Source organism: Anabrus simplex, chromosome 2, assembly GCF_040414725.1.
Source record: "Anabrus simplex isolate iqAnaSimp1 chromosome 2, ASM4041472v1, whole genome shotgun sequence".
In the NCBI taxonomy this organism is placed as follows: Eukaryota; Metazoa; Arthropoda; class Insecta; order Orthoptera; family Tettigoniidae; genus Anabrus; species Anabrus simplex.
Genome location: NC_090266.1, coordinates 869,884,003 through 869,910,996, shown reverse-complemented (window position 1 = coordinate 869,910,996; position 26,994 = coordinate 869,884,003). Strand labels below are relative to the sequence as shown.

At 39.3% G+C, this 26,994-nt stretch overlaps 1 protein-coding gene across 8 annotated transcripts in view; it reads left to right on the top strand.

Moving 5' to 3' along the window:
* LOC136864525 (CAP-Gly domain-containing linker protein 1) overlaps positions 1–26,994 on the top strand; it is a 958,550-nt gene that overhangs the window by 135,906 nt on the left and 795,650 nt on the right. For 7 of the 8 annotated variants that reach the window (XM_067141621.2, XM_067141618.2, XM_067141619.2 and 4 more), the window contains exon 2: positions 26,050–26,114. The exons of the other annotated variant lie outside the window; for it this stretch is intronic. The gene's annotated coding sequence lies outside the window, so the exon portion shown is untranslated. The remainder of the gene's footprint in view (positions 1–26,049; positions 26,115–26,994) is intronic. 8 annotated transcript variants of the gene reach the window in all.

Sequence of the window (26,994 nt, the reverse complement as noted above, 5' to 3'; positions counted from 1 at the left end):
GTGAATACTGATGTAGATGAAGAAAGCTGTAGTAAGAAAAACATAGAAAAAATGAAGTACAACATAGTGAAAAACTTCAAACTATATACTGCAAACACTGTAACACTAATGTACAATCCACATTTTCAGGGCCACTTCAGAAGTAATGCACATAAAAACAATGCTTGTAGAACTGAAGCTAATACAAATATTGAAGTCATTGACTGTGCATTCAGAAGTAGGATTTTGAGTTTTAGAATTCGTACTAGTGAGAAGTTTCAAAGCACAGAAAACTTATTTAATTGCGTTAAAGCGGATGTGCAACAGCTACTTAACAAATCATTGTCTGACCATAATTTATTTAAAGATTATTTTGAAATTTTTGCGTTGTACTGTATATTAAGAGCACAGATGGAAATGAAATAACGGATATTAAATCATGTAATTCTAAGAATATAGTTGTGAGTCAACTATTTTTAGAAATATTTCGGAGATATCTCAAACGTTATTTCTACAAAAACTGACAAGTTTCAAGAGAAGGAATCAGGGTGGACTTTAGTTGAAATTTTGTATCTAGAGGTTAATATCAATAAGTACAATTCCTTGCGATGATCCTCGTACATTAAGCTACCAACATGGATTGAGTATAAATAAGCTGTTGTAAACGTCGAAAACAATGAGTAGGCATGTTTTGCATGGGCTGTTATGTCGGTTTAAACCCGGCAAAATCGAAGGTAGCGAATAGAACATCATCGTATTCTCACTATTCAACACAACTAAATTTAGCAGGTATAGAATTTCCTATGCAGCCAGAAGTCATTAAGCGCTTTGAACAACTAAATAATGTTAGTATTAATGTGTATGACGTAGACAAAAAGTCTGTGGTAGGACCTCTGTATTATACAAGTGATAAGAAAGGCAACTATGTCAACTTCCTCTATGTAGAAAAAAGTGAGAATAGTCACTTTTGCTGGATTAAAAATGTTAGTAGACTCTTTGGTAGCAAGTTATTAAAACATAAATGTATGAAGTGATGGATGCTTTCACTATTTTAGAACTGAAGATAAGTTAACAAACCAATCTAAAAATGACCTACCACAGACAATAATATTTTGAAATTTACAAATTATGACAAGCAGCTGTTGGTGCCTTTTGTCATCTACGCAGACTTTGGAGCAATCCTCAAATCATTTAACACATACCCGCCCAATCCAGACATCTCTTTTACTAATACTACACCCAGGCATGTCCCGTATAGCTTTGCGTATTATATCAAGTGTAGTTATGATAGTTCTCTTATTTAGTTAGAACTGTATAGAGGACCTGATGCTGCTAATGTATTTTTAGAAAGACTTGAAAATGATGCAGTACATCTTAGCCGTATTTTAAATACTAACATTCCTATGAATCCACTGTCTGAAATTTAGTTACAAGAACATGAACGTGCCCTAAAATGTGGTATTTGTGATGGTTGATTTTCAGAAAATGACCCTAAAGTTTTCGATCATGACCATTTAAGTAGCTTGTACAGATGTCCAGCGCATAATAGCTGTAATCTTAAGTTTGGAGTTCCTAAATTCATTCCTGTAATTCTGCATAACTTATCTGGATACGACTCACATTTTATTATTAGAGAATTTGGAGCTTCGGATGAAAAAAATGCTGTACCCTCAGAACAAAGAGCGGTATTTTGCATTTACAAAATGCGTAAAGGTAAATGAGAAGTGCACTATAAATTGGGACTTCTTGATTCGTTTCGCTTTATGGCGAGTAGTCTTTATAAACTTTCAAGTAATTTGCAGCCAGAACAATTTACAGAAATTCAACGTGTTTTCCTGAAGAAAAGCAGTTTAATTTAATTCGACGTACAGGTGTATTTCCGTATGAATATATATATATATATATATATATATATATATATATATATATATATATATATATATATATATACACTTCTAGTAACGTCTCGGAGAATGCTCCTTACCATTAAAACCATCATTTTACAGCTCGCTGAATTCAGCTGTAATTAGTGACGAAGGCTATTTACATGCACAACGTATCTGGGAACAGTTCCATATTCAAACGCTACGCGAATAATCTGGCTTATATTTAAAGATGGATGTACTTTTCCTGGCTGATGGTTTTGAAAATTTTAGCTGGGTTTGGAAGAAAACATACAGCCTTGACCCATGCCACTATCTTAAGATGGGATGCCATGTTAAAATACTCGCAAGTGAATTTGTAGCTGCTAACAGATTTCGATATGGTTCACTTCATAAAATCATCTATTCGAGGTGTCTTAAGTCAGTATATTGGACGGTATTCTAAGGCAAATATTGACATGCCGAGTTTAGACTAGTCAACAATGTCAATTAATTGTATATCTTTATTCTAACAATCAGTATGGGTGGGCAATGAGCCAGCATCTGCCCTTAAATAGCTTCCACTGGCTACCGCAGTGCGAGATTGATGATTCACAGCTGCACGCCCTGAAAATATGAAGCCTACGTTCATCACATCAACAACAAACATGCTTATCGCCAATTTGTTTGACAAATTTAAGAATGTCTTTCATTATCGTGATTTTAAACAGTGTTTGCAGCATGCTTTGAAGTTAACAAAAATCATCGCGTACTTGAATTTCACCATTCACCGTGGTTAAAACCACACATCGATCTCAGCAATGGTTTAAGAACATATGCATTTAACGAGTTTGAGAAAGATTTTTATACGCTCATGAATAATAGTGTGGTTGTTAAGGCAATGGAAAATGTTAACAACGCGTTGATGTGAAATTGGTTACAAACTGGGAAAATATTCGGAAGAGATATGCTGCTAACAGTTTAATAAGTGAACTTAATTTCCATAGATGTACTATTATACATAAAAATGTAGTCATCATACAGGTGATTCGTGTTAAATTCATGTACAACAAATCCACCTACGTTGGCTTTGTTGTACTTGAATTAGCCAAAACACTGATGTATGGATTCCATTATGATTATATGCTGAAGAAGTACGCTTATAATGTAAAATTACTCAACACAGATACCTATTCATTTACTTACTAAATCAAAACTGGTTAATATTACAATGATATAAAGCCAGACTTAGGTGGTTTTGATACTAGTAACTATCCTAAAATAATGCTTGTAATCCACCAATAGTCAACAAAAAGTTGTAGGTAAAATGAAAGACGAGTGTGCTGGAAATATCATTGATTCATTTGTAGGTACTAAATCTAAATCATATTGCATTATGTCTTTAAATAAACAACAAATAAAGATATTAAAAGGTTTTAAAATGAAAGTAGTTCAGAATGAGCAAAATTTACATAAGTTTTAGAATTGTATACATAATAATCCACCCATTTTACATAAGCAAATGGGTGTTATTAGAAGTAAGAAGCACCAGTCGTACGCTGATTTAGTTAATAAAGTAGCATTAAGAATGAAGATTGTAGACGGTTTGTCATTCGATATTTTACCAACACTCTAGGCCGATGGGTACTACTTCACATAAGGCAGTTAACCTTAGTGTGTAATGTTTACATATATAACGTATATTGTTTGTGTATGTGTGTAAATGATCTTTGTAAATATTAAGCTGGAGCTATGTACTTTGTAGTAAACGCTCTATTTTGTAAATATACTGTATATATTTTATGAAAGATCCGTGAAGATATTAAGCTAGCGCTACCATACTTTGTAGCAAACGCCTTTTAAAGCCGTATCTCAGTTGTGATAATACATGTGTTAAACAAAACAAAATGTTGATTTATTTCTTTGTTCCAATAAGCCTAACACTTTAATCACTACTCCTATTACCTTAATCGAATTTCTACTTTCATCAACGAACGTATGTACAGCTATCCAGAAAACATTTTTGCACTGTGCTACAGGTGAGTATTATTCCATGCAGATGTTTTAAAACATTATGTTCTGTGTCGGTCCGACGTAAAGCAAATAGCAAAAAGAACCATTATGTTCTAGTTACATGTCTGACAAATGTTGTTAGTATATATTAGGTAAGTCTTAACCTCTTTTATCATGCAAGTAGCGCGATCATTTTTTGGATCTGAACTCATAGGTTTAGTCTTTGAGTAATATAAATAATACAGTAAATTACTATAAGTCTATAGAGTTTAAATCTATAATCTCTAACGTTAAAATAAAAAGTAATTGATCCATACTTTAGCATCCTTCGACCCTTTAGCCAATTTATGCTCATTAGGTCCTTTGCTTCCCTGTTTACCCTTTAGTCCTTGTGTCTTTTAGCTGTTTAGCGTCCTTTTCCCCCTTTAGCACATTAGCACTTTTGCGGTTTAGCCCATTACAACTTTTACCCTTTTACCATTTAGCCCCTTTGTCATTTAGCCATCCTGCCCTTTAGTTTTTTTATCCATTAGCCCTTTTTCCCTTTGTCCATGTTGCCCTTTATCCCTTTTGCCATTCTGCCTGTTTGCCCTTTAGCTAGCCTGCCTTTAGCGCCTTTTCCCTTTGGCCATTCTTCCCTTTTGCTTTTTAGGTATTCTGCTCGTTTGCCCTAGATGCATTCTGCCCTTTTGCCATTTTGCCCTTTGGCCATTCTGCGCTTTGTCCTTTTGCCCCTGGCCCTCCTGCCCTTTTGCCCTTCCAAGTTCAGCTCTGATCCCTAGACCACAGCTTATTCCCTTTAGTCCTTTTGCCCTTCTCTTTTTTAAGTTCAGCTTCCACGAAGCACAGCAGCAAAGCTCCTGGACCATGTCTCATCTTGTTTAGTTAGGTTAAGCCTGGGATAGAATCTTGAAAAGGAGTCTTTAACGCCCTTGTAAGGTTAAGCCTGACGTCAAAGCCTTTGTTTGTAATAAAAACTTTCAGTCCGTCAGACAGAACAATTTCAAAGGTAAATAAAAACACTATAAGCATACCTGTAAAAATCACATTATATACAAAGAATGGCATGTTTCGTTCTACAAGAACAAGAATTGCCTATTGGTATCCCAGTCTTTGGGAAGAAGGAAATTGATGAGGCTCTATCCACGATCACTGACAATACCACCGAGCTAGCGTCTGTAGTTAGTTTTTTGAAGTAAGCGATCCATCAGCTAACCAGCTTAAGAGAGTACAGGCTGGACTGTTCCATTTTTGCAATAGGGCGATGAACCTATTGTCTCTTAAATTAAAAGAGGATCATGAAAAGGAGGCTAGTAATCTGGTGGAACATATTTCAGATATGTCTAATAGAGTTAGTCAATTGTTGACTGGGGCAGCTGCTCCCAAAACGGTCCAAGTCAATTTAATAAATTTGCCTACTGAGGAGGATTCGTCTAAAGCTGTAGAAAGTACAAAATCTGTGGCTACTCAACAAACTTCTGCCCAATTGGATACTGAGTCTGGTCATCCTAGACAAATTCCACCTTTCTTTTTTAATAATGCTGTGTTGGAGTCATCTCAAACTTCTGTGCCGTCACCTATTATGTCACCTGGGTTCAGTAGTCTGCCTCATCCATTGGCTATGTTGCTTAAGGGAATTTCTACATTTTCAGTAAACTCCACCAACGAAGTCCTTTCATTTCTCCGGTTCTTAGATGGATTTCAAGATCACGCTTTAGTGTTTTCTCTCTCTCATTCACAAATACTTCAGGTCATGTATCCATATTCTGTAGGCGTCCTCTCAGACAAAATAGTTAAGGCCATAGCCGATCGATCATCCATAGAAGAATTTCACGCCCACCTTTTGGCGAACTTTATTCCGGCTAGGGCAATGTCATCCTTGATACAAAAGTTTTATTTCAGAGTACAACGATTGGATGAGAATCTTGCTGATTTCATCCAAGACATTAAATTCTACACCCGGGTGTTCGCACTCCATTTTTCGGAAAACCAAATGGTGCAAACTATTGTCGAAGGCATTTCTCAGCCCTATAGGTCATACAGGTCATACTTATGTTTTGCGTCTCGTCCCCAAACTTTTGCAGAATTACAGGCTATGGCTGTATCAGCTGAAGGAGGAAGGTATGCCGACACCTTACGAGTTGCGAAGGAGCCCCCTCCTTCTTCTAATAGTTTTCGGCCTCCACCTAGCCGAAATTTCACCACCCGCAAATGCTATGCTTGTGGGTGGACGGAACATTTGTGCAATAAGTGCCCATTGATAAAATCGAGTGGGACAAAGAATGGAACATGGTCATCCCAAGGTTGTTTCAAATGTGGCTCATTTACTCACCTCGCCAAGAATTGCACTAATGTCAATAGCACCCCCTCCTGCTCAACTTCTGGTGCAACCACCGCGAACTCCAATAATAGGAAGTGACTAATGTCATCGGCTGAGTCGGCATGTTTATCTTCCCAAGGCTGAGCCCCTGTTGAACCCAGTAAAAGCTCTGGTAAAGGAGAGGTTATTTCTAATCTATCGTTTGAAGGCCCTAAAGAATGCCTCAGAATTGCGACGGATACCCCCGCTTGTGTGCCATTCCTTAAAATTGAAGTGAACTGTGAACCCGTTACTGCTCTAGTAGACTCATGGAGCGTGTGTTCTGTAATTTCGGCTGAATGGTATTCTAAATTAAAAATTGTTTGTAAGCTCCCTGACTATTTTTCGTCTTCTGTCCAATGCGTTTCGGCTAACTCTTCTCCATTAGAAATTTTAGGTTTCATCCTTGCTAAAATTCGTATTTTCAAATTTACCTGGAGAAAAAAATTGTTTCTTACTAAACACTTGTCTTGCCCTGTAATATTGCGGGCTGATTTCATGTCTTCTACTGGTCTCGTGCTCGACATTCAGAGTAAGTCGTGCACCTTCATTTTTGCGAATAATTGTAAGATTCCTCTTTAAAAGTGTAATTCTATGTCATGTTCATCTGTTTCGCCTACCCAGGATGAGATGTTCGACTTTAGACATCTACCTGAGGAGCAGGCTGAAAGTATTCGTAAATTGTGTCAGTCTTTTCCTAATGTATTTTCTGATACTCTTGGTTTTACTGACCTTATCGAATACAAGATTGAGGTTACGGATTCGATTCCAGTTAGGTTTCCGCCTTACAGGCTATCTTCACCGAAAATGAAGGCCCTTAAGGAAATCATCGATCAGATGCTAAATGGTGGTATAATTCGACCTTCAAAGTCGGCGTATTCATCGCCCATTTTTTCTTGTGCCGAAACCCCTACTACAAAGAAATATAACTTTCGACTCCTGCCAAATTTTAATGGAGGTCATGCACTCTGGTGCAAGGTAAAAGTTGTTATTGAAAGAAATTTGTGTTTATGGGTTTTCTCAAGTAAATTAACTTTCATTCATTTTTGTATATATTTCGAAGTTTGCAACACTTCTTTCTCATTCCGCCAGTTTTGAATCTGGCCAGTAAGAATTTTCTGTAATTATTGTTTAGCCTATCACAGGCTTCTTGTTGCTTTTTTGGGTGTATCTTTTGAATTTGCCAATAAAATTGAGAAGGTGTGTCCGGATTAGTTCAGAATCCTCTCGAACAATCCCCTCGGGTATATAAGCTGAAGCTTTTCTGGCTACCTTGTCTCATTGATCGTCGTCCTTCTGAGTGTGTATGTTAAGACAGGAGGCGAGGCGCCTCATACTTCGGCAGGCAGAACAACAGCCAGGTAATGGCCACCAATATTCTATCTTTCTATCTGTCTCCGCAAACTCATCCGAGGGGAAGGTTCGAATTTCTAATTATGTAACCAACCTTTTCTAAAATGTAAATTTTCGTTCGGCTAATGTAAAATTCCATAAAGTCTGTAACTGCAAATCGTGGATAGAGAGTGCTTTACCCTCTCAAGTTCCCCTTCAACTTGGTTTGAGGTGACTACGATTTAGTAACTGTTTTTCTTTCCTGTATTGTACTAAATTAACCTTCAGTAGCTTGGGATTAACCCCTGTATCACTGGGCCGAGAGCCCCGTTAGGATTTTATTCCTTCATTATATAGGAGTGCAAGTATACGCCTCCATTCATTTTGTGTTCGGGCCATTAATTTAAACTGTTATTCTTTTTCTACGAAGGCCCAGTAGGTTGGGTACTTGATACCTCTGTGCACTAACTTTTGTTAATTGTTAATTGCGCCTAGGGAGGCCAGAGATTGTAAGGTTTTGTAATGTTGCCTTAAGCGGGCTGTTATAACTTGGTTAATGTCGGAGAGCATGTAAGCTCTTTTCTGTAATTCCTGTAATATTGAGGGGTGCCTTTGGAAGGCCGTAAATTGTTACTGTTGGAGCCAAGTGCTCGTGAACACTGTGTATTGGGAGACATCTCTCCTTATCTGAAACTTGTAAATTTGGAGCCTGATGCTCGATACTTGTAAATCTGGGGTTTGAAGCCCAAAATTGTTAAATTCCTTTTTCTGGGGTTCTCTATTTTACTATCCAAAGTTGTCATTGTTATTTCACTAAGTGAAAGATTGTTAAGTTTGTTTATTGAGAAGAAATATAACCTTTTAAAAGTTTTAATTCAATTTTTGATATCGTAGATAGACCCATTCAACACCAGCACCTTCTTTCACCTCTTTCTGCTCTACTGATAACCCCGGAGCAGGTATATTGGTGTGCATGTTGGTGATGTCAAAGGATATCATTTATGTGCTCTCTGTTATTTTCAGTTTATTTAGTTCTTTAGTTAGTTCCAGGCTGTTTTTGATTGATCTCTCTTCTTTAAGTGTGATTTTCTCTTTTAGAATATGGCTGAGATATTTGCTTAATTTGTACCTCGGTGCATCTTTAAAATTTACTATAGGTCTAATGGGACACGTGCCTTTGTGTATCTTGGGGAGGGCTCTAAGTGTGGGGAGTTTGGGGTTCTTGATGGTAAACTTTTCTTTTTCTTCTTTTTTGAAAATAAAACCTGTTTTCTTGATAGCTTGTTTAATTTCGTTTTGAAATTTATTTGTATGGTCACGTTGTAGCTCCTGAATCCCGTTGTTGATGAATTCTATTGTTTTTTCTGTGTACTCGTCTTTCTTCATTACAACTGTCGTGTTCTCTCTATCCGCTTGTGTGACGATAAGTTTGTCGGTCTTTATTTTGTTCTTAATTGTTTTCAATGCCGAGTATTGAGAGGTACAATTCGGTTGTTTGGCGTAATTTTCTTGGTTGATTATCTTTAGTGCTTCGTTATTGGCTGCGTTCTTAATTGTCTCGTTGTGGAGTGGGATTTTCTCGCAAGCAATTTCAACATCAGTCTATCTCTGTAGTGTAAGGGTTAGTGGTTTTTAGCTACCGTTCTCGGAGGTCCGGGTTCAATTTCCGTACTGCCAGAGATTTAAGAATGGCAAGAGAGCTGGTTAGTAAGGTACATGCACTCACGTCCATTGGTGGTGTGCCTGAGAAGAGCCGCGCCACTTCGAGGAATACAAGAACACGAATTTAATTATTAGAAACAAAATCCGTGTTGGAAATTTTCTATCTATCTATATTTATTTATTTATTTATTTATTTATTTATTTATTTATTTATTTATTTATTTATTTATTTATTTATTTATTTATTTATTTATTTTGTGAGAATTTATATTATAGTCAGACTATGCAAGGTTCTGTTGTGTGATTCAAGTAGTCGATCGTATTCAGCTTGTCCTTCGATATTTATTGGTCTGTCACGGCGGATTGTTCCCTCTCTCACAATAGCTCGATCATATTACAGTTCTAGGGTTCTACTTTCTTAAACACTCAAGGTTATAATGTCTATACGAACACACTATCTTGAGTTGGGATTGCTCTTGGTATGTGGTAGTGTGTTTGTGATAATCAAATGTTTCAGACATGTTCAGCTATCTACGGTATTATACGCCGTGTATTTTAACGTGTCTCATCGGATCACCTACACCAGTCTAGAGATTACATCCTTGCTGGTGCACTTATTGTTTCTCTTTTTCAGCTGTGAGCTTGTATGCGGGAGACAGGACGGGACAGGAAAGGGCTAGGAATGTGAAGGAAGTGGCCGTGGCCTTAATTAGGGTACATCCCCAGCATTTGCCTGGTGTGAAAATGGGAAACCACGGAAAACCATCTTAAGGGCTGCCGACAGTGGGGTTCGAACCCACTATCCCCCGAATACTGGATACTGGCCGCACTTAAGCGACTGCAGCTATCGAGCCTCTGAGGCTTCACCTCACCCCACAGATTATCTGGAAACTGAGAAGAGAAAGAAGGTAGCCCTTCAGAATGAACTGTTAGAAATAAAAATCTATGAATCAAAACTGGAAGCTTTGAAACTTGAGAGAGACTTGGGCCTACCCAAGTTTCAGCTCAGAAAGAACCTTAAAACGTGTGATGAGAATGTAAAAAGGGGGGGGGGGGGGTTAGGGCCTATATTATATTTTAACAAATTAAGTAGTTGAGAAGCTAATGCATGATTTTGCATTTATATTTCATTATTTTCTCCTGTATATTAAACATTAACATTCAAGGAGTTTGTGTAAATAACTGCCTTTTATAAGACATTATTTCACTATATATTTTACCTTTATAAGACATTATTTCATAATATTTTAGGTAAGTCTTAATCTCAAGCAAAAATTATTAACGAGTTGCTGTAGGCGCCTATATGCTTCTAGAAGAGGTACATAGTCAAAATCTAGTTCATCGTTTCCATTTTCAACAGGTTCTATATTCATCACATTCCGATCTTGAAGTTCTCTTGAAATATTACAAAGTGTAATACAACAAATAAAAATATTACCTGCAAAAGTAGGGTTACCGTAACTCTAAGATGATTGCGATATGGAAATATCTCTTTTAAGATCCCCAAGAGCATTTTCAATTATACGTGTTGACTTAATGAGCTTTATTAAAACGCATAACTGCAGGGTCATCTAAATTATCTAAGAGAGGTGTAACGAGCCATTCTTTGAATGGGTACCCTTAATCACCAAGAAGAATAGCGCTTGGAAATGGATGCCAATCAGCATCAAAGTGTTGGGAAACGGTGCTGTTTCTTAGTACGTGTGCATCATGCACACTTCCAGGCCAGTTAGCAGTTGCATAGTAAAACTTAAGATTTGGTCCACACATTACCATGCAATTTGTGGAATTGTTCCCGTGCTTATCAGTAAAGTCCCTCTCATGTACTACCACAGGAGCATCATTGTTTATTAGTGTTTCATCAATACATCCACATACTCTAGGCATACGAACAATAGTAGGGAACTCTCGAACTATGTGGCCAGTTTCCTCTGACCAGTCAACAACTGTGGGAAACTTGACAATATTCACTGCATTCACAACTGAATGAACTGCTCTGCACACACCAGATTTTGATGCACCATGCATATCACTGACTGCATAATATTGCCCTCCATTTCCTAACCAGAGTAATGCTATAAGTAACTGTTATTTTGGGGATAGAGCACAATTTCTGTTAGTTGCATGTTGAAGTAGATTACCTGTATCTTGTAGGAGTGACTCCAGTTTTACTGAACTCATTCTAAATCTTTCATTGTATTCATAAAAGTTTGTGAAAGCCATCTTAACCATACTTCTGAAAGTTCTTTTACGTCTTCGTCCATCCCCTATTATATCTTCATCACTATCGTTGCTACTATATAACACATCCATTTCCACGCGAAAATTAACACAAAACTTGAAAACTAACTGATTATTTAACAGCGAATTACATAGACTTGTATTCAACCTTACATGTCTAAAACAACTTGTAAGAAAAATGGTATTTTCAACAAGTTCTTGTACTCTACAAGTATCTTTATGAAACACAAGATGAATTTTAACTTGTTAGCATATCTTGTAGCCTGTATAAATGCACTTGTACCTATATGTACTTGTATGAAGCAGGAATTATTTTTTTCCAACAGTTTGTATAAAAAATTACTTGTAACTTGTAGGTTTTTTGGTAGTGGCTTTACGTCGTACCAACACAGGTAGGTCTTGTGGCGGGGATGGGATAGGAAACGCCTAGGAGTTGGAAGGAATCGCCCGTGACCTTAATTAAGCATTTGCCTGGTATGGAAATGGGAAACCACGGAAAACCTTCTTGAAGGCTGCCGACAGTGGGATTCGAACCTACTATCTTCCGGATGCAAGTTCACAGCCGCGCGTCCCTAACCGCACGGCCAACTCGCCCGGTTTGTAAACTTGTAGCTTTATGAAACAGGCCCCAGATGTGCTCAGCTGGGCACCCGTTGAGGCTAGCCCAGTGAGGCCGGGCTGCCCTGACGTAAATGCGGGTAGCTTTTGTAGCAAGCATACGTCACAGTGAAGCTAGAGAGCGAACACACTTGGAGGGAAGCGAGGGAGCATTGCCGTTCGAATATGATGATTACGAAGTTCTCCTCCACTACTCAGCGAAGTGCTTGCTGACTGGAGTACATTATCTATGTACACTGACTTAGCAAATGTCATGGGATAGTCACCTAATAGCGTGTGGGGCCTCCTCTGGCTCTGCGAACTGGAGTGAGACGCCGTGGAAGTGAGTCAAGTCCCTGGTAGTCGTCTGGACGCAGCTGACACCAAATCGTTTCTCAATTAAAATAACATTCTTTAAGGTTCCACCTTGTTCAATACAAATACACTGTTGTTAGATGACTTTTTACAACATATATTTTATTGCAGTACTAGTTTCGGCGCTCTATTAAGGCACCATTATCAGCTGCGCAATAAGTAGAGAAACTTGAAGATATAACAATACAAAACAACATACTGATATACTTAACTCCTTAATATCTATCTAATGGTAAGTTTAAAACTCTAAGTTACAAGCAAGATAACCCTTGTGAGTCGAAATTGTAAAATCTCATGAGTTGTCCTCAAAATTCTGTGATGGGTGTAAGATGAAGTTCCTCACGTTTAACCAAATCGTTTGCAGAGCGGCCGCCATTGCTGGTCTGTTCGTGGGTGCAGGATCCATGGCACGGAGCCTGCGTTCCAGGACATCCCAGATATGCTCGATAGGGCTCATATCGGGGCTCCTGGGTGGCCATGGCGGTCGTTGGACCTCCGCTGCATGTTCCTGGAACCATCCCCGGGCGACACCGCAGAACCGTCTGGGCACTGGAAGGCCAAAAATGGGTGGAGGTGGTCTCCGAGCAGGTCAACATACCGCGTACCATTCAAAGTCTCTTCCAGAACAACTAGGGAGCCCATTCCATAGCAGGAAAATGCACCCCAGACCACAACAGAGACACAGGCGCCCTGGACCACACCTTCGAGGCAGGCGGGATCCATCGCTTCATGTGGTCTGCGCCATACACGGTGCCTCCATCGGCATGATGCAGTTGAAATCGTGATTTCTTTCGACTATATCACATTACGCCATTGTTCCAGTGTCCATCCCTCGTGACTGGCGACAAATGCGCGTCGTTGTGCCCGATAACGTTGGGATAACAGTGGCACCCGTGTGCGGCGCCGGCTCCCATACCCCATAAAACCCATGTTCCTACGCATTGTCCACTGGGAGACGTGTCTAGCACGGCCTGTGTTGAATTGAGCCGTGATTTGTTGCACGGTTGCCCGTCTGTCACTATTGACAATCCGTGTCAGATGTCGTCGGTCACGGCCATTGAGGATGGCTGGACGGCCGGTCGTTCGTCTGTTGTGGACGGTGACACCCGCATTCAACCATTCACGATACACCCTGGATACGGTTGATCGTGTGAAGCCGAATTCCCGCACCACTTCCGAAATCGCACTTCCCATCTGTCGGGCACCGACCACCATACCCCGTTCGAAAGGTGTCAGCTCACGATGACGTTCCACGTTACACCTGTCACATGCACAGCCACTGCTCACAAGGTCTCCTATACAACTGCCGCTGGCACAGGGGGCGTGTGGTGCGCAGACAACACACCTGCGCATCAGTGCTGCGCTATCCTATGACATTTGCTCAGTCAGTGTGTATATATAAAATAACTTGTCGTGACTGACTGACTGACTGACTGACTGACTGACTGACTGACTGATTCATCATCGCCGAGCCAAAACTACTGGATATAAAGAAATTAAATTTTGGGGATACATTCATATTAAGATGCAGGTGCTCGCTAAGATAGGATTTTTGGATATTCCGTCGCTAACGGGGTGAAAAGGGAGTGAAATTTAAAAATGAGTGTATCTATATCTCAAAACTTTAAAAGTTTTCAGATGTAAAAATTGGTATTTAGAATCTTCATTAAAAATAAAGAAACACGTATTTTTTGTTTTCGGAAAATCCCAATAGGAGGGGTGAAAAGAGGTGAAGAAGGGGTTGAATGCCTGTAATGAGGATAATTATATCTCAGAAACTGAAGATATTACAGACCTTAAAATTGGTATTTGGGATCTCCTTTAAAAACAAAGAAACATATTTTTTGTTTTTGGAAAATCCAATTAATGGGGGGTTGAAAAGAGGAGTGAATTTTTAAAATTAGTGTATATATATCTCAAAACTTTTAAAGTGTACAGATGTAAAAATTGGTATTTAGAATCCCCTTTAAAAATAATGAAACATATATTTTTTGCTTTCGGAAAATCCCAATAGGAGGGGTGAAAAAGGGGTTGAATGCCTTAAATTAGGATACTTATATCTCAGAAACAGAAGATATTACAGACTTGAAAATTGGTATTTGGGATCTCCTTTGAAAATAAAGGAACATGTATTTTTTGTTTTTGTTTTTGGAAAATCTAATTAATGGGGGTTAAACAGGAGTGACAAATTGGGGTGAACTTTAGAAAGACTATATCTACAGTATATCTCAGAAACGTAAAATGTTACAGACGTACAAATTGGTGTTTGAAATCTCCTGTATAAATAAAGAAACATAGGTGATTTGTTTTTGGAAATTCCACTTAAGGGGAACTAAAAAGAGGGTGAAATTTTAAAATGAGCATTTCTACAGTTTATCTCAAAAACATTACATGTTACTGAAGTGAAAAATAGTATTTTTATCTCTATTGAAAATAAAGAAACATGCATTTTTTGTTTTCTGAAAAACCACTTGGGTGGAGGGGTAAACGTGTTTGAAAATGGAGTTGAATTATTTTAATTAGTATACTGATATCTCAAAATCTGAAGATGTTACAGACGTGAAATTTGGTATTTGGAATTTCCTTTATAAATAAAGGAATAGGTATTTTTGTTTTTGGAAATCCACCTAAAGGGAGGAGAGAAATTGAAAAATTAGTGGAATTATTTGTATGAGGATACTATTATCTCAAAAACGAAAGATTTTGCAGACGTGAAAATTGGTATTTGGAATCTGCTTTAAAATCAAAAGAACACGTATTCACGAAAAATCCAATGACGGGGGTGGGGGGTGGGAGGTGAAAAATTGAAAAAGTAATTGAATTAATTGTATGAGGATACTTACATCTAATAAAAACTAAAGTTGTTACAGACGTAAAAATTGATATTTGGATTTCCTTTAAAAACAAAGAAAAAAGCGTTTTGGGGCGAAATAATTTTGGGGGACGAGGGTGAAAAGGAGTTGAATTCCTTTTATGTAAATACATATCTCAACAACTGAAGATGTTAGAGTGGTGATACTTGGTATTTAGAAGATCCTTTACTATTAAAGAGACAAGTATTTTTAACGGGAAATTCACTTAGGGAAGGGGGGGCGAGTGTGAAAGGAGTAAACAAAGTGAATTCTTTTTCTGGAGAAACTTATATCTCAAAACAAGGTCACCGGCGTGGATACTGGTATTTGGAATCTCCTTTAAAAATAAAGAAACACGCCGCCTTTGGGGGGCGGGGGCGGGGGTAAATCAACTTAACGGCAATGGGGTAAAAAAGGAGTCGAGACCAATTGATTTTACTGTTCATAATGTACTTATTCTGATCATAAACCGATCATTTTTAATCTTACCTGGGTTCGTTTTCAAGAACCATCTTTTCCTTTGGAGTACATAAAGTTATATTACAGTAGATTCTCCTGGCATATAAATAAACATTTAAACACATTTGAAATAAACGATATGTATGATATTGACCGTGCAATTGTTCACCTCTATAATAAGGTCAATAATTTTATTCACGGAAGTATATCATTCGTGTCGCCAGAAATCTCGCGCACTTGCCTACGCGCGACGATGGTGCCGGTCACATTGTCAGCAATGACAATGGCAGAGGATGTAATTTACCGCCAAGTAGCGCTCTTGCATCTTGCTGTGGATTCCAGACCATCAATAATAATAATAATAATAATAATAATAATAATAATAATGTTCTGGACCGTCGTCAAAATGTGCTGACCGCGCTGGAAACGGGTCCTGGCACCGAAGACGTCACCACGCCGGATATCCTCAAGGATTTGTTCCATATTAAAATGCCTCTAGGAAAAGATGGCTAAGATTTAGGGACCCAACTGGCCGGGTGGAAAACCTGGACCTAGCCCGGGAAGAACGAAATCGATTGCTGGAAAGAAAGATTGAAAAATTGGAGGAACTTTGCCGCAATCTCTCAGAAAACGAGTCAGATCACGAATTTTGGCGGATTCTCTCAGAAAACGAGTTAGATCGCGAATTTCGGCGGATTATATATAAAACGTAAGCATTCAATTATAAATATCATTACAATACCGTAGCGAAGCACGGGTATCTTGCTAGTATATATATATAAAATAATTTGTCCTGACTGATTCATCATTGCCGAGCCAAAACTACTGGACATATGTATGTATGTTCAGTCTTCAGTCCTAAGACTGGTTGGATCCTCAACAGCTCCATCATCAGCTGTCATAGATGGCCTAGGCATCACTGAAGAGGCGTACTAGGGAAATGAGGAGTGAGGTAGTTTCCCGTTGCTTTCCTCACTAAGCCGGAAATTGCTATTACATATCAGTCTGCCAAGACCACTGAAATACATGCACCAACTGACCCTATGAGCAACATTTTCACACCATTCATAGCAGGGACTGGCTGCAGAAGGAATAGCATTACTAGCATCGCTTATACGTCAGTCACTTTCATATTGTCAAAGCCAAGTATAAGACAGAGACAGATCAATGAAAGTAACAAAATTACTCTAGCCCATACCAGAGGACATAGTGCACTGTAAACACTAGGTCCTGCCAGCAAAGGCAAACTGTACATAAGCAAATGAAATTCTGGGGATACATTCATATTGGAATGTACGTGCTCACTAAGGGAGGATTTTCGGATATTCCACCGCTAAGGGGGTGACATTTTAAAATGAGTGTATCTATATCTCGAAAACGGAACAGTTTAACGACATGAAAATTGGCATTTGGAATCTTCCTTAAAAATAAAGAAACGCGTATTTTTTGGTTTTCGGAAAATCCTGCCAAAGGGGATGAAAAAGGTGAAAAGTGGGTTGAATACCTTTTATATGGATGTTTATATCTCAAAAACTGAAGATGTTCGAGTAATGAAAATTGGAAATTGGAATCTCCTTTAAAAATAAAGAAATACTTTTTTTGTTTTTGGAAAATCTACTTAAAGGGGGTTGTAAACGGGAGTGACGAAGGGGGTGAATTTTTAAAATGAGTATATCTCATAAACGTAACATATTACAGACGTGAAAATTTGTATTTTTTAATCTCTTTTAAAAGTAAAAGTAACACGCATTTTTTTTGTTCTGAGATATTCAACTTAAGGGGTGGGTGGGTGAAGAGAAATGAACTTATTTGAATTATTTTTATGGGGATACTTATGCATCAAATACTGAAGGTGTTACAGACGTGAAAATTTGTTTTTGGAATCTCCTTTAAAATAAAGAAACGCGTATTTTTTTAGAAAACCTACGTATGGGCAGGGGGGGGGGTGTGTGTGTGTGTGAACAGTACTAACAAATATGGGTGAATTTTTAAAATTAGTATATCTCAATAATGCAATATGCTACAGACGTGAAAATTGGTATTTTTAATCTCTTTTAAATATAAAGTAACATGCATGTTTGTTTTAGGGAAAATAACTTTGGGGGGGGGGGAGGAAGGGACTGAAAGAGGGGTTGAATTATGTTTATTAGGATACTGGTATCTCAAAATCTGAATATATTACAGACGTGAAAATTGGTATTTGGGATCTCCTTTAAAAATAAGGAAACACGTAGTTTTTGTCTTCGGAAAAATCCTCTCAATTGGGTGTAAAAAGGTGACAAAATGGTTGAATAAATTTTTTAGGATATTTATATATAAAAACTGAATATGTTACAGTCATGCAAATTTTATTTGGAATCTCCTTTAAAAACAAAGAAACATGTATTTTTGTTTTTGAAAAACTACTTAAGGGGACTGAACAGGACTGACAAAGGGGGGTGAATTTTATAAATGAAACATGTTACTGACGTGGAAATTGGTATTTTTAATCTCTTTTAAATATAAAGTAACAGATATTTTTTTTGTTTTCGGAAAGTTCACTTGGGGGGTGGGTAAAAAAGACTGAAAGAGAGGTTGAATTATTTTTATTTGGATACTGGTATCTCAAAAATCTGAAGATATTACAGGCGTGAAAATTTGTATTTGGAATCTCCTTTAAAAATCACGTACTTTTGTTTTCGGAAAATCCACTTAAAGGGGGTGGGGTGGGTGAAGGGAAGTGAACTCAGTTGAATTATTTGTAATAATGTTATTTTGCTTTATGTCCCACTAACTACTTTTACGGTTTTCGAAGACGCTGAGGTGCCGGAATTTAGTCCCGCAGGAGTTCTTTTACGGGCCAGTAAATCTACCGACACGAGACTGACGTATTTGAGCACCTTCAAATACCACCGGACTGAGCCAGGATCGAACCTGCCAAGTTGGGGGTCAGAAGACCAGCGCCTCAACCGTCTGAGCCACTCAGCCCGACGAATTATTTTTACTGGGTTACTTATACATCAAATACTGAAGATGTTACAGACGTGAACATTTGTATATGGAATCTCCTTTAAAAATAAAGAAACACGCATTCTTTTGTTTTCGGAAAATCCAATTAAGGGTGGGTCAGTGAATTAAAAAATGAGTTTAATTCATTGTATGAGGATACTTATTTCACAAAAACGAAGGATGTTATGGACGTAAAAATTGGTATTTGGAATTTCCTTTTAAAATAAAGAAAAACACATTTTTGTTGAGTGGGGGTGGGAGGGAGGGAATCAACTTAAGCGGGGTGTAAAAGGAGTTGAATTATTTTTATGATACAAGTAAGAAGTGGGCTTAAAACAACACACCTCAAAGGGGTTTTGGCTGAGGGATGATGACAAAAATATACGTTTATATGAAACCGTTCGAAATACGACGTTAAAATGACGAATGGTATCCTAGGTGTTAAATAACAGAAGGTTGGAAACAAATTTAACCCCTCGGAGAGTTAAATGGGGGTTAAGAAGCGGAAAGAAAAATATTCCTTCCTCCGAAACGGTTTAACGTAGAAGGCATAATTCCAAATAGCGGTAAATATTTTAAATCCTTGGTGTGAAATAGAAACTATTTTTAAACGTTCCACCGCTAGTGTCAAATAAGATTAGCTCCGTAAACTAAATTATTCACCTTTCCAATCCAGTTTGGCCTACAAAGTTGTAATTTTATGAGAAGGGTCTTCTTTTATGTCCTAGGTGTAAAAAACCGTATACTTCAAAACATTTCTCCCCTAAGAGATTTAGATGGTAGTTGACTCCAAGAAACACAATATCCATTCTTCCGAAACCGTTTCGGGCACGAACATAATTTTTTTTTATGAAGGGTGGTCTTCTATAACCTAGATGATAATGAATATTTCAAAACATTCACCCCTTAAAAAAGTTTTCATTCCTCCATTACTGCTCAAAATACAAAATCAAAATTTCACAGGTTGGTCGCTTTTACGTCCTAGATGTTGAATAAGATATGGTTTAAAGCATTCAAATTCTTCCGTATGGGGTTCAAGTGATTTTTAGATTATAAATTTAAAAAATAATTCCCCCAAAACCGTTTGAAGTACGAAGTTAGGACGTTTTTTACAGGCTCAGCTGACAGTGGACTCTCCAAAATGTAAAACTTTGAATAATAACATTCATTTTAAACCATTGCGAAGTACGGGTATCTTGCTAGTTTAAAATAAAATTGTATAATCGGATCAAAAAACCGGATATATTCCGGTTTGATTTATACTGCACTCGATGTAAACAGTCAGTTTTATTTTCTTATATTTATTTATTCAAAGAAAAGTGACACGTTATAATATCTGTGTTACAGTCTACGAATGTACAGGTTTTATGCGTACAAGCTACAATTCACATTTCTTTGGGGGGTAATGACAGTGTTTCTATTTAAAAAAAGTAAAGTTCCTGTTATTTATTAGCAAAAGGTAATATAATTACATAATGCAACAATGATTTTGCACAGTGTTGTAGTGTTGTGTGACCTTCCCTGTTCACTGAATTTCTGAAAATAGTATTTAAAATTTAACAGGTGTCCGGTGATAATAGCTAGCCTGTTAATGGTGAGAGGAAATTTCATCACGAGTGAGGACATACGGTAGACATTTACTATCAAGTATTAATGTACAACAACAATGTAAATGTATCTACCTGATAGATGTACAGTAGGCCTATGCCTTCAAATAAATAACCTCACTGATTTTATTCCCGATACGCATGATTACATTGTTGGTGAGTATATCAGATAATTTAAAACCCAAACAACCACAAGCCGCAGCTTATCCACCTTAACTCCGTATTATATTAGAACTGTTTCTAAAGCACCTCTTAAAATGTAATAGTGAAAACCGCAATTCATTACGTACATTATAAAAATATTTGAGGTTGTAGGCCTAACTCTTTATTGTATCCGGTCAAAACGCAATGAATACAAATAAGTTATTTCTTGCAACGTAAATTGAAAATGACGTGGATTTCTGCCCTCTTCTTTCATTATTTTCTGCCTCCATTTCAAACTCGGGTATCGCAGCAGTGATTCAGAGTGACTGGGAGAACTTCGCCCAACCTTCACGCCCAGTGACGTAGCCATAACGTCACTGTGTTTGAATAGCATACGCTCACCGCCTGCCATCCCGCCCACTTACAGTGCTTGGCGCCCGCGGGACGGAATGCCCAGCATAAGCACCTCTGGTGTAGGCGGTAGTTGTCGCGCACGAATGTTGCAACGTCTTCGATCGTGCATTCAGTTCGACTTGTTCGTGGCTGTTCAATAAGTTTATCATCCTCTAAACTGTCTCTCCCATGTGTAAGAGTGGATGCCACTTGAACAGAGCACTGTGGCCCAAGGAGGCGTCGCCGTACACTGGCTTCATCGTCTGAAATGTTTCATTAGCAGGTTTGCCTAATTTTTCGCAGAACTTCACGTTTACCCGTTACTCGAACTTCGACGTTCTCGCGTACCGCCGCTTGCATTCAACTACCCTTCACAACATAGACCGTAGCTTTATTTACAAAGTAAGCACGCAAGTGGCTCTTTCTGGGACAAGCGACGAACTTGTAGTGCAACCTATCCGCTGTAGAGCACCACAGCAGCACTATTCGACTAGTCCGTGAACTTAGTGACTGTATTGCTCTAAGACAGGCATTTTCTTGATGCATTGCTTCAAGCATGTTATGAGCAACGATAATAACAAGATACACTGACTGACAGAGCAAATGCAACACCAAGAAGGAGTGGTTCGAAAGTGATGAAAGTTGGGGAAAAAACAGAGACGGCACGGACGAATAATTGATGTTTATTTCAAACCGATATGCAGGTTACACAACGCGCACGGCATCGACTCAGTAGGATGTAGGACCACCGCGAGCGGCGATGCACGCAGAAACACGTCGAGGTACAGAGTCAATAAGAGTGCGGATGGTGTCGTGAGGGATGGTTCTCCATTCTCTGTCAACCATTTGCCACAGTTGGTCGTCCGTACGAGGCTGGGGCAGAGTTTGCAAACGGCGTCCAATGAGATCCCACACGTGTTCGATTGATGAGAGATCCGGAGAGTACGCTGGCCACGGAAGCATCTGTACACCTCGTAGAGCCTGTTGGGAGATGCGAGCAGTGTGTGGGCGGGCATTATCCTGCTGAAACAGAGCATTGGGCAGCCCCTGAAGGTACGGGAGTGCCACCGGCCGCAGCACATGCTGCACGTAGCGGTGGGCATTTAACGTGCCTTGAATACGCACTAGAGGTGACGTGGAATCATACGCAATAGCGCCCCAAACCATGATGCCGCGTTGTCTAGCGGTAGGGCGCTCCACAGTTACTGCCGGATTTGACCTTTCTCCACGCCGACGCCGCACTCGTCTGCGGTGACTATCACTGACAGAACAGAAGCGTGACTCATCGGAGAACACGACGTTCCGCCATTCCCTCATCCAAGTCGCTCTAGCCCGGCACCATGCCAGGCGTGCACGTCTATGCTGTGGAGTCAATGGTAGTCTTCTGAGCGGACGCCGGGAGTGCAGGCCCCCTTCAACCAATCGACGGGAAATTGTTCTGGTCGATATTGGAACAGCCAGGGTGTCTTGCACATGCTGAAGAATGGCGGTTGACGTGGCGTGCGGGGCTGCCACCGCTTGGCGGCGGATGCGCCGATCCTCGCATGCTGACGTCACTCGGGCTGCGCCTGGACCCCTCGCACGTGCCACATGTCCCTGCGCCAACCATCTTCGCCACAGGCGCTGCACCGTGGACACATCCCTATGGGTATCGGCTGCGATTTGACGAAGCGACCAACCTGCCCTTCTCAGCCCGATCACCATACCCCTCGTAAAGTCGTCTGTCTGCTGGAAATGCCTCCGTTGACGGCGGCCTGGCATTCTTAGCTATACACGTGTCCTGTGGCACACGACAACACGTTCTACAATGACTGTCGGCTGAGAAATCACGGTACGAAGTGGGCCATTCGCCAACGCCGTGTCCCATTTATCGTTCGCTACGTGCGCAGCACAGCGGCGCATTTCACATCATGAGCATACCTCAGTGACTTCAGTCTACCCTGCAATTGGCATAAAGTTCTGACCACTCCTTCTTGGTGTTGCATTTGCTCTGTCAGTCAGTGTACATTCATCTACTTTCTCACATTTCCCCAATGATCATTTTGTTCCTCTGTAGCAATTGCCATCTGTCTACTTCTCTTGCAAGACTGAGTCTCCCTTTCCCCACCCTCATCCCCATCTCCTCCCACCCAATTGTGTCTGTTGTTCTCAGGAGATTTCGCATTTATTACCCGTGCAACTACCGTTGACTGAGCATTCCTATACTTTCTCATGTGCTACAGACTACTTTGCTCTGTCAGCTGCATGTATGTTTCAGGTTTGTTCATGCCCATCGCATGCCTTCAAATATGAGTGTAGCGTAAATACGGGAATGGGTGATCAGTTGTACACCTTTATAATCGGTGTTGTTTAACGACTTAGAGCCGATTACTTTTCCTGCCTTGTCTGATCTTCCTTGGCCGTAGAAATTGTGTGTTGAACTTCACTGTGATAGAAGTCTCTTCTGTTTTTCGTTGAATAGGGCTCGGTAAATGTCGTTAAGTATTGCACATGTTGAAGTCGATTTGCTTGTTCTATGCTATTTTATGAAAAACGGCATATAGCTCTGCATTATTGTCAACGATATATTATACATTTTTGTTTGAATACATTGTTGTTGAACCATCAGTGCATAGACTGGATGAATGCAGCTCTCCATGCCACCCTATTCTGTGCTAACATTTTCATTTCAACGTTACTACTACATCCTACATCTACTCTTATCTGTAGATTAGTCCTGAGTGTCTTAAAATGTGTCCTATCATTCTGTCTCTTTTTCTGGACAACTTTCGCCAAATCCTTCTCCTTTCAGCAATTCAGTTCAGTATCTCTTCATTTATGGTTCCATCTACCCATCTCACCTTCATTATTATTCTGTAACACCACATTTCAAAAGTTTCTCTTCTCTTTCTTTCTGAGCTAGTTACCGTTCATGTTTCACTTCCATACAATGCCACGCTCCAGACGAAAGTCTTCGAAAACGTCTTTCTAATTCCTACATCGTTGTTCGAAGTGAGCAGATTTCTTTTCCTAAGAAAGGCCTATCTTGCTTGTGCTAGTCTGCATTTTATGTCCTCCTTACTTCTGTCATCGTTAGTTATTCTGCTACCGAGGTCGATAGCTGCAGTCGTTTAAGTGTGGCCAGTCGGGAGATAATGGGTTCGAACCCCACTGTCGGCAGCCCTGAAGATGGTTTTAACACCAGGAAAATGCTGGGGCTGTACCTTAATTAAGGCTACGGCTGCATTCTTCCCACTCCCAGCTCTTTCCTGTCCCGTCGTCGCCAAAAGACCTATCTGTGCCGGTGCGATGTAAAAGAATTTGTAAAGAAAAAGTTATTCTACTACCAAGTAATAATATTCATCTACTTGTAAGACTACATGCATTTTTGCATACACACATTTAGGTCTGTATAAGTTGTTAAACAGGAAATATATGCAAAAAGGTAGGCCTATCATTGCGACCTCCTTTGAGGGTGTAGTAAATTTGAACTGATAAACTGATATGCTGAAATTGCCTTTAGCAAAACTAGAAAATCTGAATGAAATACATTTATGCCGTTGTAAATTACATGTACCATCACTATAACCTTTGAAATAACCATATTTACCTTTAGATACACCTATGGTAGCATAATTTTATCTGAAAACACAACGCAGTAAAACTCATCTAGACTATACCCGTGTAACCTAACCTAATTTTAAATAAATGCTGTAAGAGTTGTACAGAAATGTAATGATAGACAATTTTGGTTCATTGGCAAGGTTTGTTGACAATGAAATGTTCAGTCAGGAAAATAAATAGTAAAATACAAACCAAGGCTTTGTGCGCTGTATTTCATCTTTCTCGTGTTCTTCCATATCTTTTTCCGGGTATTTGGGGGGTTAACATTATGTGTGGATTAGGCCCATTTTTACCACAAGGTGCCCTTCAGACGCCAACCCTTTGCGGGGGGGGATGCATTCACTATTGCATGTCTCTGTGGTGGTTGGTGGTACGATGGGTTGCATGTATATGAAGTGGTGTGTATTTTTTTAAATACACTATACGTAGTCTCCAAGCCAGAGGACTTTATCAGACGCGGCTAAAATTTCCGGTCCGACCGGCAGTGGAATACAGGACCTCGTAATCCGAAGGCCACTACGCTGGCTATTCCGTTAAGGAGCCGGACTCGTACTAGTATGCCAGTATTCTTAAAATAACGTTTCGTCATGTTGTAGTGGATCTGCATTGCTTTGAGATGTATCTGAATTGTTCACTTAATTGGATAAAATGTGCACAGTTTACATTTAACGTAGATATCGCAGTGAGTCACAGTAGCTCGAATAGTAAGGCGTTTGTTTCCTGTCTGGAAAGACAAGGTTCTATTTTAAATTATAGGGTTTAAGAACTATCCCAGACTTTGTACACTTCTCCTGGTCGGTTCGGCCCATAATGTAATTGAATACCTTGGAGAATTCCTTCATCGGTAGAAAAATTGGTCGAGGAACATTGCTGATCCCACGGGTCATATCTTCTACACCAGAGGTTAAGGACATGATTTATGTATGTGTTCAAAGTCTCTCTCACTGTTGAGTTCCGGAAGAAATGATACATCTGCCACTTTTCTAAAGATATTGAAATAACAATAAATTAGAAATATCATAAAATTAATATTCTTTTCACTTCTTTGCCTTGCACCTCTTTACTTTTTTAAAAGCATTTTTTCGTATTTGTGATCGTGTACCTGGAATCTTTCTTCTAATGCTTTTAGTTCTACACTTAAGGAGTTTCTACAATTTTTTTCCTTAGTGTTAACTTAAGGTACTCAGTAGGTACATAATCCTGTTATATATTTTATTACCGAGCTCGATAGCTGCAGTCGCTTAAGTGCGGTCAGTATCCAGTAATCGGGAGATAGTAGGTTCGAGTCCCACTGTCGGCAGCCCTGAAGATGGTTTTCCGTGGTTCCCCATTTTCACACCAGGCAAATGCCGGGACTGTACCTTAATTAAGGTCACGGCCGCTTCCTTCCACTTCCTAGGCCTTTCGTATCCCATCGTCGACATAAGACCTGTCTGTGTCGGTGCGACGTAAAGCAATTAGCAATATATATATATATATTATTTATTATTAAATAGTATTGTTCTCTATTTACTAATACTGCATTATATATGTATGCAACTTCAATGTCTTGAGTTGAATGCCTAACATTTATGTATTTTTAGGTGATGGAAGAACCAAACGCATCAAAAAGTGATAATTACGAAGAAGGAGTTACCACTACATTTCAGTAAGTTCAATATTTGGACTTTACATTGTTTCCCTTTATGAATGTGTACATGTCCTTTGCCAGTATAATGTGCATTGTACTGTGCGGCCGAATTATTGTAAATCATGTGTGCGCTGTAGAAATCTAATGGAACGGGAGTTTAACCTTGACCGATATGTCGGGTGAAAGGGAGCCATTGGTGACGGGATACGTGGTGTCGTTAAACTTCCAGCCTCTTGTGAGAGTGAACAATATACGCGCATATATATTTATATAGGGGCCCCCGTTGCTCTGGCGGCAGCGCGCCGGCCTTTCATCGTTGGGTTCATGGTTCAAATCCCGGTCACTCCATGTGAGGTTTGTACTGGACAAAGAGGAGGTGGGACAGGTTGTTTCTTCGGGTACTCCAGTTTTCCCTGTCATCTTTCATTCCAGCAACACTCTCAATATCATTTCATTTCATCTGTCAGTCATTAATCATTGCCCCACAGGAGTGTGACAGGCTTTGGCAGCCGGCGCAATTCCTATCCTCACCGCTAGAGGGGCTTCACTCATTCCATTAAAATGACTGGAAACAGGCTGTGGCTTTTTTTATATAATTCCATAAAATTACTGCTGCACAAGAACTTGAACCAGGTAATCCTATTGCCAGGAGTAGATTTTATGAATGGATTTTGACTCGAGTAATGACTGAGAATTTGTTGCTAACCACACATAGAGACAGTGTTCCTATCCTTAAAGTTGTCAGTAACAATTTTTGTCTCATTCAATCTCCCGACAGAACTGCTGTGATTATTAACTCTAAGGAACATTCCAAGATAATATAGTTCAACTGAAGACAGTCGTCATGTGTTCAATTTCTTGAAGTTTCGTGAAGAGAATTAAGGAGGGTAATTTCTTA